The following is a 16774-nucleotide window of genomic DNA, read 5'->3' as shown; positions in this document are numbered from 1 at the left end:
GTAGAGAGAATGTGCTGAGGCCTGAGAGAACACACCCACCCATACTGAGTGGCTCAACCAACAGAGCACTCTGCACATTCATCACAAAGCTTGTGAAATGTGGAAGTTCTTGCTTGACAGCTTTGTGTAAATACATGATGGCAGATACAATTCAAAGAAATCTGCTGGTAAATAGTGCTGGCTTTAAAACAGTACTGACAGTCCTGTACCTGATTATCATCCTTTAAAATAGCTCCAAAGTAAAGGGAATTAAATCCTTGGTTTCACTGTGGAGAATTTTTCTAAAAGAAAGGGAGAAAACAAGGTTTTGATCACCCAAGGCAATAGAATTTAAAACAAATGACATGCCTTGAACTTACAAATCATTGGGAGGGAATTTTGCCTTCTGATTATCTTTACATCTCAGTCTACAGGTTTTAAAAAAAAAGTCTTTCTTAATTACCCGAGGAGCTGTATTGAAATTCCACATGGACCTTGAGGAATGGATCACACCAACAGATTCTAGAAGGAATCTCCGGTTCCAAATTTAAGATCAATACATGAAGCTAGATCAAAGGAGGTGGACAGTACTGCAGCCAGGTTTCCCCTCTGCAAATCACTAACGTGGCTCCTGGCTTAAACAAAACTAATCCTCCTAACCTGTGGCCAAAATAAACTCAACAAATTTACTGAGCGTCTCAATTGTCTCCAAGGATGCACTTATTGTGAGCTCGGTCAGTATTTATCGCCTGTCTCACATTGCTCTTCGTAAGGTGGTGGTGAAGCACCTTAACTGGTACAGTGTAATGGTGTAGCTCAACTCACAGTTCTGTTAGGAATGTGAACTGGGCTTCTGACCCAATGTCTGTCAGTCAGTCAGTCAATCGGTGAGCGAGCGAGCGAATGAACGAATGGATGAATATAGTTCAAAGTCAAGATGGTGTCTGGATTGATGGGAAACTTACACAGTGGATGAAGTTCCCAGGTGTCTGCTGCCCTGGTCTTTGCAGCTGGTGGAGGCTGTGGGTTTGGAAGGTGCTTGAAAAGGAACTGCACACGGGAAGCTTACAGTCCAAGCAATTATGAGGTCAGGGGGAACAAAATTAAAGCGAGATTTCATTTTGTCATGTAAAGGGTTAATGTTTTTGCAAGCTTCCTGCAATAGTACAAAGGCGTTTGCCGATGGGAAGCAAGTCCTGCCCATCCCGCTGAAAGCTATGGGTGCAGTCACAACAGTCTGCTTTCACTTTTTAAAAAAAAACTCACATTCAAATAACACAAGGTAAGTGCTTTCATAACATCACTGTATGAGTGTTTCTGTTGGAGGATGTCAGTATTAGCCAATATTGGAGAGCTAACATCACTGCCAGTGGGCAATATGAGCACTTCATATTTGACACAGGAGCTGCAGTGACCTTAAATGGCTGAAAAACATTAACCTGCAGGCCTCAGCTTTTAAGCTACCAGGCCCAGGACCTCACAGAAAAGGTCAGCTTCAAGTAAAGTTACAACATAAAGGCAAAGAAATTAAAACATTGTATTGTCACCCACAACCAGTTTTTTTTCCCCTGCTAAGCTTGCATTGGTCTCAACCTCATGCTGAAAGTGGAAGCAGTCAACCAGGAACAAGTAAATAAGTTTAAGTAGAGATTCCCAAAACACTTCAGAGACCTGGGAGAACAGAATACTGCACACCACTGCACACAGAAAACAGATCACAGCCAGGAAGGTGTCACACTCATTTCCATGCACACTACCAGTGAAATATCAGGAATTGCTCCATCAAGGGTTTAATTTAAAAGGCTTGTAGCTGCTAAAGTTACCAGCTTCCAAACAAAATGGATCCATCAGAATTTGAAGATAATCAAATGTGAGGCTGGATGAACACAGCAGGCCAAGCAGCATCTCAGGAGCACAAAAGCTGACGTTTCGGGCCTAGACCCTTCATCAGAGAGGGGGATGGGGAGAGGGAGCTGGAATAAATAGGGAGAGAGGGGGAGGCGGACCGAAGATGGAGAGTAAAGAAGATAGGTGGAGAGAGTATAGGTGGGGAGGTAGGGAGGGGGTAGGTCAGTCCAGGGAAGACGGACAGGTCAAGGAGGTGGGATGAGGTTATTAGGTAGCTGGGGGTGCGGCTTGGTGTGGGAGGAAGGGATGGGTGAGAGGAAGAACCGGTTAGGGAGGCAGAGACAGGTTGGACTGGTTTTGGGATGCAGTGGGCGGGGGGGGGGGGGGGGGGGGGGGGAGAGAGAGCTGGGCTGGTTGTGTGGTGCAGTGGGGGGAGGGGACGAACTAGGCTGGTTGAGGGATGCAGTAGGGGAAGGGGACATTTTGAAACTGGTGAAGTCCACATTGATACCATATCGCTGCAGCGTTCCCAGGCGGAATATGAGTTGCTGTTCCTGCAACCTTCGGGTGGCATCATTGTGGCAGTGCAGGAGGCCCATGATGGACATGTCATCTAGAGAATGGGAGGGGGAGTGGAAATGGTTTGCGACTGGGAGGTGCAGTTGTTTGTTGCGAACTGAGCGGAGGTGTTCTGCAAAGCGATCCCCAAGCCTCCGCTTGGTTTCCCCAATGTAGAGGAAGCCGCACCGGGTACAGTGGATGCAGTATACCACATTGGCAGATGTGCAGGTGAACCTCTGCTTAATGTGGAATGTCATCTTGGGGCCTGCGATAGGGGTGAGGGAGGAGGTGTGGGGACAGGTGTAGCATTTCCTGCGGTTGCAGGGGAAGGTGCCGGGTGTGGTGGGGTTGGAGGGCAGTGTGGAGCGAACAAGGGAGTCACGGAGAGAGTGGTCTCTCCGGAAAGCAGACAGGGGAGGGGATGGAAAAATGTCTTGGGTGGTGGGGTCGGATTGTAAATGGCGGAAGTGTCGGAGGATGATGCGTTGTATCCGGAGGTTGGTAGGGTGGTGTGTGAGAACGAGGGGGATCCTCTTGGGGCGGTTGTGGCGGGGGTGGGGTGTGAGGGATGTGTTGCGGTAAATACGGGAGATGCGGTCAAGGGCGTTCTCGATCACTGTGGGGGGAAAGTTGCGGTCCTTAAAGAACTTGGACATCTGGGATGTGCAGGAGTGGAATGTCTTATCGTGGGAGCAGATGCGGCGGAGGCGGAGGAATTGGGAATAGGGGATGGAATTTTTGCAGGAGGGTGGGTGCGAGGAGGTGTATTCTAGGTAGCTGTGGGAGTCGGTGGGCTTGAAATGGACATCAGTTACAAGCTGGTTGCCTGAGATGGAGACTGAGAGGTCCAGGAAGGTGAGGGATGTGCTGGAGATGGCCCAGGTGAACTGAAGGTTGGGGTGGAAGGTGTTGGTGAAGTGGATGAACTGTTCGAGTTCCTCTGGGGAGCAAGAGGCGGCGCCGATACAGTCATCAATGTACCGGAGGAAGAGGTGGGGTTTGGGGCCTGTGTAGGTGCGGAAGAGGGACTGTTCCACGTAACCTACAAAGAGGCAGGCATAGCTGGGGCCCATGCGGGTGCCCATGGCCACACCCTTAGTCTGTAGGAAGTGGGAGGAGTCAAAAGAGAAGTTGTTGAGTGTGAGGACGAGTTCAGCTAGGCGGATGAGAGTGTCGGTGGAGGGGGACTGGTCGGGCCGGCGGGACAGGAAGAAGCGGAGGGCCTTGAGGCCGTCTCCATGCGGAATGCAGGTGTACAGGGACTGGACGTCCATGGTGAATATGAGGTGTTGGGGGCCAGGGAATTGGAAGTCCTGGAGGAGGTGGAGGGCGTGGGTGGTGTCACGGACGTAGGTGGGGAGTTCCTGGACCAAAGGGGAGAAAATGGAGTCCAGATAGGTGGAGATGAGTTCGGTGGGGCAGGAGCAGGCTGAGACGATGGGTCGACCAGGGCAGGCAGGTTTGTGGATTTTGGGAAGGAGATAGAAACGGGCCGTGCGGGGTTGGGGAACAATGAGGTTGGAGGCTGTGGGTGGGAGGACCCCTGAGGTGATGAGGTTGTGAATGGTGTTGAAGATGATGGTTTGGTGCTCGGGTGTGGGGTCATGATCGAGGAGGCGGTAGGAGGTGGTGTCGGAGAGTTGGCGTCTGGCCTCGGCGATGTAGAGGTCAGTGCGCCATACTACCACTGCGCCACCCTTTTGTCTGCGGGTTTGATGGTGAGCTTGGGGTTGGAGCGGAGGGCTGCCCGTTCTGCGGGGGAGAGGTTGGAGTGGGTGAGAGGGGTGGAGAGGTTGAGGCGGTTAATGTCTCAACGGCAGTTGGAGATGAAGAGGTCGAGGGAGGGTAGGAGGCCTGGGGATGGTGTTCAGGCAGAGGACTTGTGTTGGAAGCGGGTGAAGGGGTCAGTGGAAGGAGGGTTAGGTTCCCGGTTGAAGAAGTAGGCATGGAGGCGAAGACGGCGGAAAAACTGCTCTACGTCCAACCGCGTCTGGCCTCAGCGATGTAGAGGTAAATCCACAAACCTGCCTGCCCTGGTCGACTCATCGTCTCAGCCTGCTCCTGCCCCACCGAACTCATCTCCCCCTATCTGGACTCCATTTTCTCCCCTTTGGTCCAGGAACTCCCCACCTACGTCCGTGACACCACCCACGCCCTCCACCTCCTCCAGGACTTCCAATTCCCTGGCCCCCAACACCTCATATTCACCATGGACGTCCAGTCCCTGTACACCTGCATTCCGCATGGAGATGGCCTCAAGGCCCTCCGCTTCTTCCTGTCCCGCAGGCCCGACCAGTCCCCCTCCACCGACACTCTCATCCGCCTAGTTGAACTCGTCCTCACACTCAACAACTTCTCTTTTGACTCCTCCCACTTCCTACAGACTAAGGGGGTGGCCATGGGCACCCGCATGGGCCCCAGCTATGCCTGCCTCTTCGTAGGTTACATGGAACAGTCCCTCTTCCGCACCTACACAGGCCCCAAACCCCACCTCTTCCTCTGGTACATTGATGACTGTATCGGCGCCGCCTCTTGCTCCCCAGAGGAGCTCGAACAGTTCATCCACTTCACCAACACCTTCCACCCCAACCTTCAGTTCACCTGGGCCATATCCAGCACATCCCTCACCTTCCTGGACCTCTCAGTCTCCATCTCAGGCAACCAGCTTGTAACTGATGTCCATTTCAAGCCCACCGACTCCCACAGCTGCCTAGAATACACCTCCTCCCACCCACCCTCCTGCAAAAATTCCATCCCCTATTCCCAATTCCTCTGCCTCCACCGCATCTGCTCCCACGATAAGACATTCCACTCCCGCACATCCCAGATGTCCAAGTTCTTTAAGGACCGCAACTTTCCCCCCACAGTGATCGAGAACGCCCTTGACCGCGTCTCCCGTATTTCCCGCAACACATCCCTCACACCCCGCCCCCGCCACAACCGCCCCAAGAGGATCCCCCTCGTTCTCACACACCACCCTACCAACCTCCGGATACAACGCATCATCCTCAGACACTTCCGCCATTTACAATCCGACCCCACCACCCAAGACATTTTTCCATCCCCTCCCCTGTCTGCTTTCCGGAGAGACCACTCTCTCCGTGACTCCTTTGTTCGCTCCACACTGCCCTCCAACCCCACCACACCCGGCACCTTCCCCTGCAACCGCAGGAAATGCTACACTTGCCCCCACACCTCCTCCCTCACCCCTATCCCAGGCCCCAAGATGACATTCCACATTAAGCAGAGGTTCACCTGCACATCTGCCAATGTGGTATACTGCATCCACTGTACCCGGTGCGGTTTCCTCTACATTGGGGAAACCAAGCTGAGGCTTGGGGATCGCTTTGCAGAACACCTCCGCTCAGTTCGCAACAAACAACTGCACCTCCCAGTCGCAAACCATTTCCACTCCCCCTCCCATTCTCTAGATGACATGTCCATCATGGGCCTCCTGCACTGCCACAATGATGCCACCCGAAGGTTGCAGGAACAGCAACTCATATTCCGCCTGGGAACCCTGCAGCCATATGGTATCAATGTGGACTTCACCAGTTTCAAAATCTCCCCTTCCCCTACTGCATCCCTCAACCAGCCTAGTTCGTCCCCTCCCCCCACTGCACCACACAACCAGCCCAGCTCTTCCCCCCCACCCACTGCATCCCAAAACCAGTCCAACCTGTCTCTGCCTCCCTAACCGGTTCTTCGTCTCACCTATCCCTTCCTCCCACACCAAGCCGCACCCCCAGCTACCTACTAACCTCATCCCACCTCCTTGACCTGTCCGTCTTCCCTGGACTGACCTATCCCCTCCCTACCTCCCCACCTATATTCTCTCCACCTATCTTCTTTACTCTCCATCTTCGGTCCGCCTCCCCCTCTCTCCCTATTTATTCCAGCTCCCTCTCCCCATCCCCCTCTCTGATGAAGGGTCTAGGCCCGAAACATCAGCTTTTTGTGCTCCTGAGATGCTGCTTGGCCTGCTGTGTTCATCCAGCCTCACATTTGATTATCTTGGAATTCTCCAGCATCTGCAGTTCCCATTATCTCCCATCAGAATTTGAGTTGGCTTAGTAAAAAAGTGCAACGAGACACTCAGTCTAAGATGCCTGTAATCAAGAGCTTATTGAACCCAACTGATAGAACATTATCGTCACCAAGGTTTGTCCAAATGGCTTTTACTGACTTCCCTTAGTTAAGGAGCGCAGACTGCTAAACATGTTCACAACATTCTCTGGACATCAGCATTTTAACCATGTAGTTTTTGGGAATCACATCATGCCCCAGATTTTCCAACTATGTCCACTATGGTAGATTTAATTACCCTTCTAGTTTCTTCAAATCTTTTATTTTTGGCTATTGTCATAGTGGGCCAAATGGCAGTTTTTGTAATTTGTTACTTTAATAACAAAACCATATTTAAAATATAGCTAGGCATGGAGCTGGATGAACACAACAGGCCAGGTAGCTGAGGTGCAGGAAAGCTGATGTTTCAGGTCTGGGCCCTTCTCCAGAAAAGCTTCATCCCCATTGGGACTAACTTCTAAAAAGATAACAGGTCAAGAAGGGAAATGTGCTAACTGGCATTTGTGCCCTATTATAGATTGAGAAGAAAACCCTTATAAATCTCTAAATCCTCTGATACCAAATTCAACACATGGCTATCAGTCTGTTAAACACCAGTAACCCCATGTTACAGTATTCTGAACAATGCCCTCTAAATCAGTATTATCAATGATCATCATGAAGAATGGTAATGGCAGGCCAATGAGCTTTCTGTCTGGATTTCCAGGGACATCTGAGAGTTTCCAAATGTCAGGCTAGGGTGCAACAAGTTGTATGGTGGGCAGGGTTCCTTCATATTCCCTCAAGGACATGGCCTCCAACTGTGCCACTCACAGACTGCAGCAGAAAGCATTACTTTTTGCCTCCTTGTTTCCAGCCAGTACATGGGAATGCTCAATGCAAACATAAAGGGATGGCTTTTCCCTTCCAGAAAGACAGTTATGCTTAATAGATCAAGGTTCAGAAGCTCTATCCACTCACTTTAGAGAGAGTGCGTTATAATAAATCAAAGGCCTTTTTGTTCCACATATGGAATCCTGGATGTTATTATTTGTGCAACAGATACTACAAATATGTGACCTTGGTGATTATTTACTTTGTGTAGCTATGAATTCTATTTCTCGTTTTACCAAAATACAAAAATCTTTGAGGTTATGGACAAGAAGCAGGATATGCGCTTTTTATTTTCAGTGGGGATGATATCGGTGATGTAATTACATGTTTAGATAGTCCTGGGGACCACAGCAGCATAGGCTAAAAGAGGAGAGACAGGAAGTAACCCTTCCCTAAGAAACTATAAAAGAGTACTGCCTTGGAAATCTGTAAATAGTGGAATGAGGGGGGTTTTGTACTTTCTCTTGGGGGCAGGGAAGAGACAGGTTTTGAAGGGAGAAAAAGAAAACTACATAAGACAAGCAAAACCAAGATAAACAGGAGATCACAAGAACTGCAGATGCTGGAGTCAGAGACAACAGTGTGGAGCTGGAGGAACACAGCAGGTCAGGTAGCATCAGAGAAGCAGGAAAGTTGGCGTTTCAGGTTGGGACCCTTCTTCAGAAATGGGGAGAGGCAAGGGAGCTGGGAAATAGAGAGGAGGGGTGGGGTTGAGGAAGGTAGGTGGGATGGTGATAGGTGAACACAGGTAGGGAGTGGCAGGGATTGATCAGCAGGAAGGGTAGGGCGGATAGGTGGGAAAGAATATGGACAGGTTGTGGTGGAGGATGGGTGGGACTGAGGAAAGGTAGGGGGAAAGGTGATAGGTTGCATGCAGGTAGGGCGTAGTGGGGATTGGTCAGGAAGAAGATGGGCAGGTTGTGTCAGGTCAAGGCGGTGGGGGTGTGAGGGAGGGTTGGATATGGGATGAGGTCACGTGTAGGAAAGTTTTAAAACTGGTGAATTCTATGTTTAGGCCATCGGGCTGTAGGTTCCCAAGGCGGAATATGAGGGATTGCTCATCTAGTTTCTGGGCAGCATCACTGTGGACTGGAGGTGGTCCAGGATGGACAGGTCATCCAGGGAGTGGCGGAGTTAAAATGGTTGGCAACTGAAAAGGTGTTGTCATTTGTTGCTTACAGGGTGCAGATGCACTACTAGACAGCCCCAAGTCTATGCTTGATCTCAATGCAGAGGAGGCCACATCGGGAGCAGCAGATATACAGGTGGACCCCTGTCGGATAAAGTTTGTTGGAGGCAGGCAAAGAGTCTTGTTCAGGAAGAGCTGTGATCTTCACATTGTTCAGTTGGGTGCTGTGTTACCCATGAGCTGGGAAGGCCAGCGCTGGAGGAATGTGAATACCATTGTGTGGTGATACATCTACGATGCAGATTGCATGGAGATGTTGGTTTCAAACCAGATGCAATAAATTGTGGGTTACTACTGCAAAGGTGTTTTTTGAAAAAAAAAAGTGTCAGAAAGTCATTCTGCATCTGTGACCTAAATGTATGAGTTCCAAAGTAACATATTATTTCAGTCAAGTGCTTGGCAGATCCCTGTGGTGTTAATCAAATAGGGTGTTTATACTTCTATGTTTAAGGTAGGCAGAGAAAACCAAACAAAGACAGTTATTTAGTTTTATTTCAGCTCAGAAGAAAACAACAGTTTTGCACAATATGGTCAAGTTTTCTCTTTTCACTCAAGGAAACTGATCGTTGCAGTGGGAGATTTTTTCCAGCTTCAAAACCAGGAGAATTTGTGATGGAAACTTCAAGCTTTTAGGCCATCAGAATTACAAAAAGGTTGATACTGTCAGCTTTATGATTCCGAGCTGAATCTGAGTCTGTCTCTGTGGATCCAGAAACAGAATCCGGAAGGAACCAGTTAAGTCAAAACTTAAAGAGCTCTGATAGGCATATAATTCTCTGGACTTAAATCTACGGAATAGATAATATTGAGAAACTCATTGAAACTTTGTTTTGATGTTTGGGCTAAGATTGCAATAGATGTTTGTTTCCTCTTTAATTTTCTCATTTGTTTAATAAACTTGTTGTTATGGTGTGAACAAATACTTGGCACTTCTTATATAAATGCATTTCAGTGACTAACCACTGTTCTGGATGTGAGTTTGCTCGCTGAGCTGGAAGGTCAGTTTTCAGGCATTTCGTCACCATTCTAGGTAACATCATCAGTGAGCCTCCGACGAAGCGCTGGTGTTATGTCCTGCTTTCTATTTATCTGGTTAGGTTTCCTTGGGTTGGTGATGTCATTTCCTGTTCTTTTTCTCAGGGGATGGTAGATGGGCTCCAAATCAATGGGTTTGTTGATGGAGTTCCGGTCGGAATGCCATGCTTCTAGGAATTCTCGTGCGTGTCTCTGTTTGGCTTGTCCTAGGATGGAGGTGTTGTCCCAATCAAAGTGGTGTCCTTCCTTATCTGTATGTAAGGATACGAGTGATAGTGGGTCATGTCGTTTTGTGGCTAGTTGATGTTCATGTATCCTGGTGGCTAGCTTTCTGCCTGTTTGTTCAATGTAGTGTTTGTCACAGTTCTTGCAAGGTATTTTGTAGATGACGTTTGTTTTATTTGTCGTCTGTATAGGTACCCTATGAACACAGTCCGCCGATTGCTCAGCAACAAACCCAAACAAACAGACAAAACGGGCCCAGAAACCATAACCACTCTCCCCTACATCAAAGACATTTCTGAAATGACTGCCAGACTACTCGGACCCCTTGGCATCAGGGTAGCCCACAAACCCACCAACACACTAAAACAGCAGCTAATGAACTTAAAAGACCCTATACAGACAACAAATAAAACAAACGTCATCTACAAAATACCTTGCAAGAACTGTGACAAACACTACATTGGACAAACAGGCAGAAAGCTAGTCACCAGGATACATGAACATCAACTAGCCATAAAACAACATGACCCACTATCACTCGTACCGTTACATACAGATGAGCAAGGACACCACTTTGATTGGGACAACACATCCATCCTAGGACAAGCCAAACAGAGACATGCACGAGAATTCCTAGAAGCATGGCATTCTAACCGGAACTCCATCAACAAACACATTGATTTGGAGCCCATCTACCATCCCCTGAGAAAAAGAACAAGAAATGACATCACCAACCCAAGGAAACCTAACCAGATAAATAGAAAGCGGGACATAACACCAGCGCTTCGGAGGCTCACTGATGATGTTACCTAGAATCGTGACTAAACGTCTGAAAGCTGTCCTTCCAGCTCAGCAAGCAAACTCACATCCAGAACCTCAACCTGAGCTACAAATCTTCTCAAAACTCGCTATTAACCACTGTGTTAACAAACTAAACAAGACAACTGAACATACTGGCCTTCTGCCAGACTGGGAGCAAAATGTTGGACAATATTGAGCTTAGGTAGGAGCACTGAGGTGTATACAAAGGTTGAGGGAGGGCAATGATTTGGAGGTGGGATTTAAAGGGCCGGTGGTAATGGTAACACAGGTGCATTACGCTTGAACCTGGCAGAAATATCCCTCTTTTACTTAAGACCGGAAAAGTAAAGTTACAATTATTATTTCGGATGATGGGGACTGGGGATTTTGGGAATGATGTCGAAGCATATGTAGGACTAGGAAGAGGTCTTGAAGGTCCATGCGCATTTGGTGGTTGAAAGCTACCTTAATTGAGCTTGGAATCACAAAATTCCTACAGCATGGAAGCAGGCCATTCAGCCCACTGAGCCCGCACCAACCCTCTGGGCAGCATCATTTCCAGATTCAGCCCCTACTCTATCCCTGCTTTTCCAATTGCAAACACCATGGGCAATTTAGCATGGCCAATCCACCTAACCGACACATCTTCCAACTGTGGGAGGCAACCAGGGCACCTGGAGTAAACCCACTGAGACAAGGGCAGAACATGCAAACTCTACACAGACAGTCACCCACGGCTGGAATCAAACTGGAGTCCCTGGTGCTGTGAGGCAGCAATTCTATCCACTGTGCCATTGTTCGCTTGTGCAGAAAAAGAGGTGCTTTAGGAAAGAGCTTTCCTTGCTTCTTCCTGTCACCCATCATTTCCCTCCTCCAGGCTCATGCTCAGTTCAAATCCTGAATTTTGTTGCAATTCGCTTCTGTTCCAAGTTTGTCTCCTCTAAAACTTTGTTACCATGCCCTGGTGCTGCAAGCTTCTATCTTGCCAGATCTAGTATAGTTGATACAATAAAATTTTTTCTTGCTATTTTCACTTTGCTCAGACTTTTCCTGTCTCTTTGTGGTTTCCCATGTATTGTATTCTCACAATGATACCACCACAGCTTGTTTAAAAGTGTGCAGACAGTGCCCTAACTGGCAGGTTAAGAGGCCAGTTGTATACCGCATGAAAAACCTCACAGATCAGGAGTAGGAACCTCAGTGGCTAAGTTCTGATAACTCAATTCTTAAAACACATTTAAAAAAAAAAATCACCCTAAAAGCAAATTTTCTCCAATTCCAGCAACCAACCCCACAACCTCTCTGACGCTGAAATACAGATGTAATAGATGCATGGGATTGGAAACCCTCAGAGTGTCCTTCCAAGTTGCACATCATCCTGACTTTGAAGCAGATCACATTCCTTTCACAGTCACTCAGTCTAAAACCAGCTCTGTGGCAGTACCTTCGCTACGCACAAGGTACTTTCAGGTACCATGACACCACAACCTTTTCAATGTTGGGGAAAAGTTGTTGTCCCAGCCAGAAACACATGAAGAGAGAATAAAAAGAAAAAGGATAACCCAATTATAAAGTATCAAAATCAGAAGCCTTCAGGAATTACAGCAGATCAATGTATAATTTAGAAAATGTTCGACTTGCCAAGAGCTGGAGGTTGCAGTTCACAAGACGGGAATTGGTGAACAAGCGCTTACAGGATCACAGTCAGAGCTAACAGCAGGCCAAACAACAGAAAAAAAAAAATCATACAGGGGGACACTGCCATTTCAGATTAAAAATGGCAAAATTCAAACATGACTGTAAAACAGACCAGAAATGATGGAAACAGGTAGTGAGAATTCTACATGAGTTCTAACATATCATTAAAACAAATATCAATGGGATTTGTCAGTTTAGTGGAAACCTGTAGGACAATAAATGACAGTATTTGATAACTACAATGTCTAACACAAACAGTTTTTATTTCTATGTTCGACATTAACATAGGTAGACACTGGTCAGTAAACAGTGGCTCACTTTACCAAGTTTTCCTATCAGCAAGGAACTGTGCCACCTCTCACTGCAAATCTAACACAAATAAAACATATCAACTTCAAAACCAACAACAAGCTGATTGTAAGTTTGTACCTTGTTCATTTATGTAAATGGCCACACAGGATTACTACCCCTAAGCTGAATAGTTGCTGAGCACTGAACAAGGAGATCATTTGCACTGTGAAGATAGGATTTACATTTGTAAACAAGAACATTTTAACAGCAACATGAGACATCAGTTAGAAAGGCAGTAGTTATGTGATCCAGAACACAGTGTCAACGTCACAGCTTCAATTCCCGTTCTGGCCGAGGGATCTGTCTCCGTGTTCTGACTGTGTGAGCGGAACCACCAACTGACATCAACAGCTGAGGGGACGACCGAGGCTCAAATATCAACAGATGATAAGCAAAAGACCCGCTGCCATATGCAATGGAATTGTTTTAATGTTTTCTGCACTCTTAACCAGACAGCAGAGATATTCTCTTTACTGTTTGAGTGGGTTGAATCAAGGGTGAAACAATTAAAAAGTTGGTCCAGTTACCTGGCAGTCATTACTTTTTTCCCCCCTTTATTCATTAATGGGATGAGGGCCTCACTGACCAGGCAGCATTTATTGTGCATCCCTAACTGCCCAAAGGGCAGTTCAGAGTCAACCACATTGCTGTGGGTCTAGAGGCACATATAGGCCAGACTAGGTAAGGATGGCAGTTTCCTTCCCTAAAGGACATTAGTGAACCAGATGGGTTTTTCCTGACAATCAATGATGGATTCATGGCCGTAATTAGATTCTTAATTTCAAGTGTTGTATTGAATTCAAATTCCACCATCTGCTGTGGTGGGATTCAAACCCACAAGACCAGAAGACATAGGAGTGGAAGTAATGCCATTCGACCCATCGAGTCCACTCCGCCATTTAACTGTGGCTGATGGACATTTCAACTGCACTTGCCCACACTCTCCCCGGCCATCAGAATGTTAGCCGGGTCTCTGGATTAACAGTCCAGCAATGATACTACTCGGCCTATCGCCTCCCCCAGAGCCTGTACCTGGCCAATGCAAGATGCTCCATTGGGGGAAGACCGGCTGGGAATTCACTCAGCATGGATCAGTGCTGGTTTTTACTCTTGCAGCAATACTGCTGCATTCCACTAAGTAAAAGGCTCAAAGGCATCAGGTACTGAGAGAAGGTAAGTCACAGAGGGAAGTAAGTTAGCAAGTGGGTGACGGTACAGGATGCCAGGTGGATGAGGTGTAACTGATCAATGGCGTCAGTTTTATGGTTAGCCAAAAGTCAGAGCAGGTGTCAATTCTGGGGTCACAGACTCTAAGTCAGAGTTGGCAACTGTTCTGGATATTTCCAGCCACCAGATCTCAATTTCCTGAGCAATTGCCAGGGTTTGTGAAGCCTCTGCTGATCCAGAGAACATTTCACCTGACAAAGGAGCAGCGCTGCAAAAAAGTGAGATTTTTAAATAAACCTGTTGGACTTTAACCTGGTTTTGTGTGACTTCTGACTTGATCCAGAAACCAGAAGGATTTGGGTGACTTTCGAGAACATGCCAATTATTTGTTTTTCAAAGTTAATCATGTAATGAATCTGCTTTCAAAGAAAAGGAGTAACTTCAAGACATTTTCCTGATAAGCATCTCTAAAAATTTCAAGAGAGATATTTTGGGAAGCAGTTGCTTCGGAATATGTGGGAAACTGCAGCAATGTCCGTTGAGAATTTGTTTATTTTAATGCTTGAGAGACCTCGATCCCAGTCAGAGCTGTAGCAAGATGCCAAGGAATGACTTATTCTATTGTCCTTCTATTGTGATTACTTTAATTTCCCAATCGGAGGTGAATTTTTAAGCCAGGTTTACAGATTGTTTCTAATTTAATCAGAATTTGTAACACAATTAAGTGCGGACAGGCTCTTAAATTTGGTCAAGGAATTTTCTACTTTTTGAACTGACCCACAGATGCATCTCCAACTTTTGATTTACTTTGAAAACAGATTTTCAAAGATAGTAAAAGAACTACACCTCAGTTCTTGAATATAATTTGAATGGAAGGTCTTCTGAAACTAAACTATAGATACAAGGGGAAGAAGTGTTCCAGAGGGTGTGTGGCTTTCAAGATTCTCCTTTAAATATTCGAGACTAATATATAAATTAATTAATAATTTATATAAAATAATTAATAAATTAAATATTAATTAAATTTTCACTGGAGGATCATGAACTTGCAGTAGACTAGCGCAGTACTGAGACAGAGCTGCACTGCTGAAGATGGCATCTCTTCAATGGGACATTAAACCCTTGCCCCATCTATTCTGTCAGAAGATCCCATCAGTCCAACTAAAGGAAAATAAAGTTACTGCCCAGTGTCCTTACCAATATTTATCCCTCAATCAACGTAACAGATAATCAAGTCATCATTTGTTATGTTGCTTACGGGAGCTTGCTGTGCACACACTGATGCACTTCTTACATCTCAGCAGTGAATATACTTCAATGCTGCGTAGCTCTTTGGAACATCAGAAAGTTGTGAAAAACAAGATTTTTTTAAAAAATTCATTTTTGTTTAAGGCAAGAGTGGTTTGGATAGGAAATGAGTGTTTAAGACAACTTTATATGGAACAAAAGAAATTAGCAGTTATGTTCACATTCCAGCATAATTCTAGTGAGCAGTTAATTATGTAAATAGGACCTTGCTACATAAGAAATTGAATCTTTTGGAAGCAAATTATTTGCAGGTTATCCCAAAATAATAAAATCAGGGCTAATTTCCTACATCCTATTTACTTTGCCACGCATATGATCTTTGAAGTCAGTGATAAAGCAGCAAAGTGACTCTTTTGAAGTGCTGCTTCACTGAATGAAACCTTCAGCTCAGCCAGCTACTCTGCCATCTTTGAACGAAAGCCAGCCACCCAGCACCAGACTAGATGTTCATCACTGACAATGAAAGAACTCAAGTGAAATCGGATCATTCTGGCACAAGTGCAAACCATCCACGTTGTATACAGCCAGGTTTCCCATGGAGATGCTGGTCTATACACCTTGCGCCACTGTTTCTTTATAAACACAGAAGTGCATTTTCACTTGTCACAGACCACCAACTTTAGACAAAAACATAAGATGGAATCTTAGAACCCTGTAAGTGATGGGGGCTATGGTGAGATTTGTGGCAGAATTGGGGAGGGATTCCATTGAAGCCAATTTCAACATCGGGAGCAACTCACTACACCTTTTATACATTTGCCAAGTGTTGAGACATACCTCTCACTAAGCAACAAACGAGTTGCCTGTTAAAAGAGCATTGCAGCTGGTCCTAACCTGAAATGTCAGCTTTCCTGCTCCTCTGATACTGCCTGGCCTGCTGTGCTCCTCCAGCCCCACACAGTGTTACCTCTGACTCCTGCATCTGCAGTTCTTGCTATCATCTCATTCATCTTTAGAACATAGAACATAGAACAGTACAGCACAGAACAGGCCCTTCAGCCCACAATGTTGTGCCGACCATTGATCCTCATGTATGCACCCTCAAATTTCTGTGACCATATACATGTCCAGCAGTCTCTTAAATGACCCCAATGACCTTGCTTCCACAACTGCTGCTGGCAACGCATTCCATGCTCTCACAACTCTCTGCGTAAAGAACCTGCCTCTGACATCCCCTCTATACTTTCCACCAACCAGCTTAAAACTATGACCCCTCGTGCTAGCCATTTCTGCCCTGGGAAATAGTCTCTGGCTATCAACTCTATCTATGCCTCTCATTATCTTGTATACCTCAATTAGGTCCCCTCTCCTCCTCCTTTTCTCCAATGAACAGAGACCGAGCTCAGTCAGCCTCTCTTCATAAGATAAGCCCTCCAGTCCAGGCAGCATCCTGGTAAACCTCCTCTGAACCCTCTCCAAAGCATCCACATCTTTCCTATAATAGGGCGCCCAGAACTGGACGCAGTATTCCAAGTGCGGTCTAACCAAAGTTTTATAGAGCTGCAACAAGATCTCACGACTCTTAAACTCAATCCCCCTGTTAATGAAAGCCAAAACACCATATGCTTTCTTAACAACCCTGTCCACTTGGGTGGCCATTTTAAGGGATCTATGTATCTGCACACCAAGATCCCTCTGTTCCTCCACGCTGCC

At 46.5% G+C, this 16774-nt stretch overlaps 1 protein-coding gene across 3 annotated transcripts in view; it reads right to left on the bottom strand.

The window, feature by feature from the left end:
- The window catches only part of tbc1d1 (TBC1 (tre-2/USP6, BUB2, cdc16) domain family, member 1), a 260206-nt gene that overhangs the window by 178871 nt on the left and 64561 nt on the right, over positions 1-16774 (bottom strand). The gene's annotated exons all lie outside the window — the stretch shown is intronic.

The sequence above is a fragment of the Stegostoma tigrinum genome, chromosome 1, assembly GCF_030684315.1.
Source record: "Stegostoma tigrinum isolate sSteTig4 chromosome 1, sSteTig4.hap1, whole genome shotgun sequence".
NCBI classification, from domain to species: Eukaryota; Metazoa; Chordata; class Chondrichthyes; order Orectolobiformes; family Stegostomatidae; genus Stegostoma; species Stegostoma tigrinum.
This window is presented reverse-complemented; position numbering and strand designations above follow the sequence as displayed.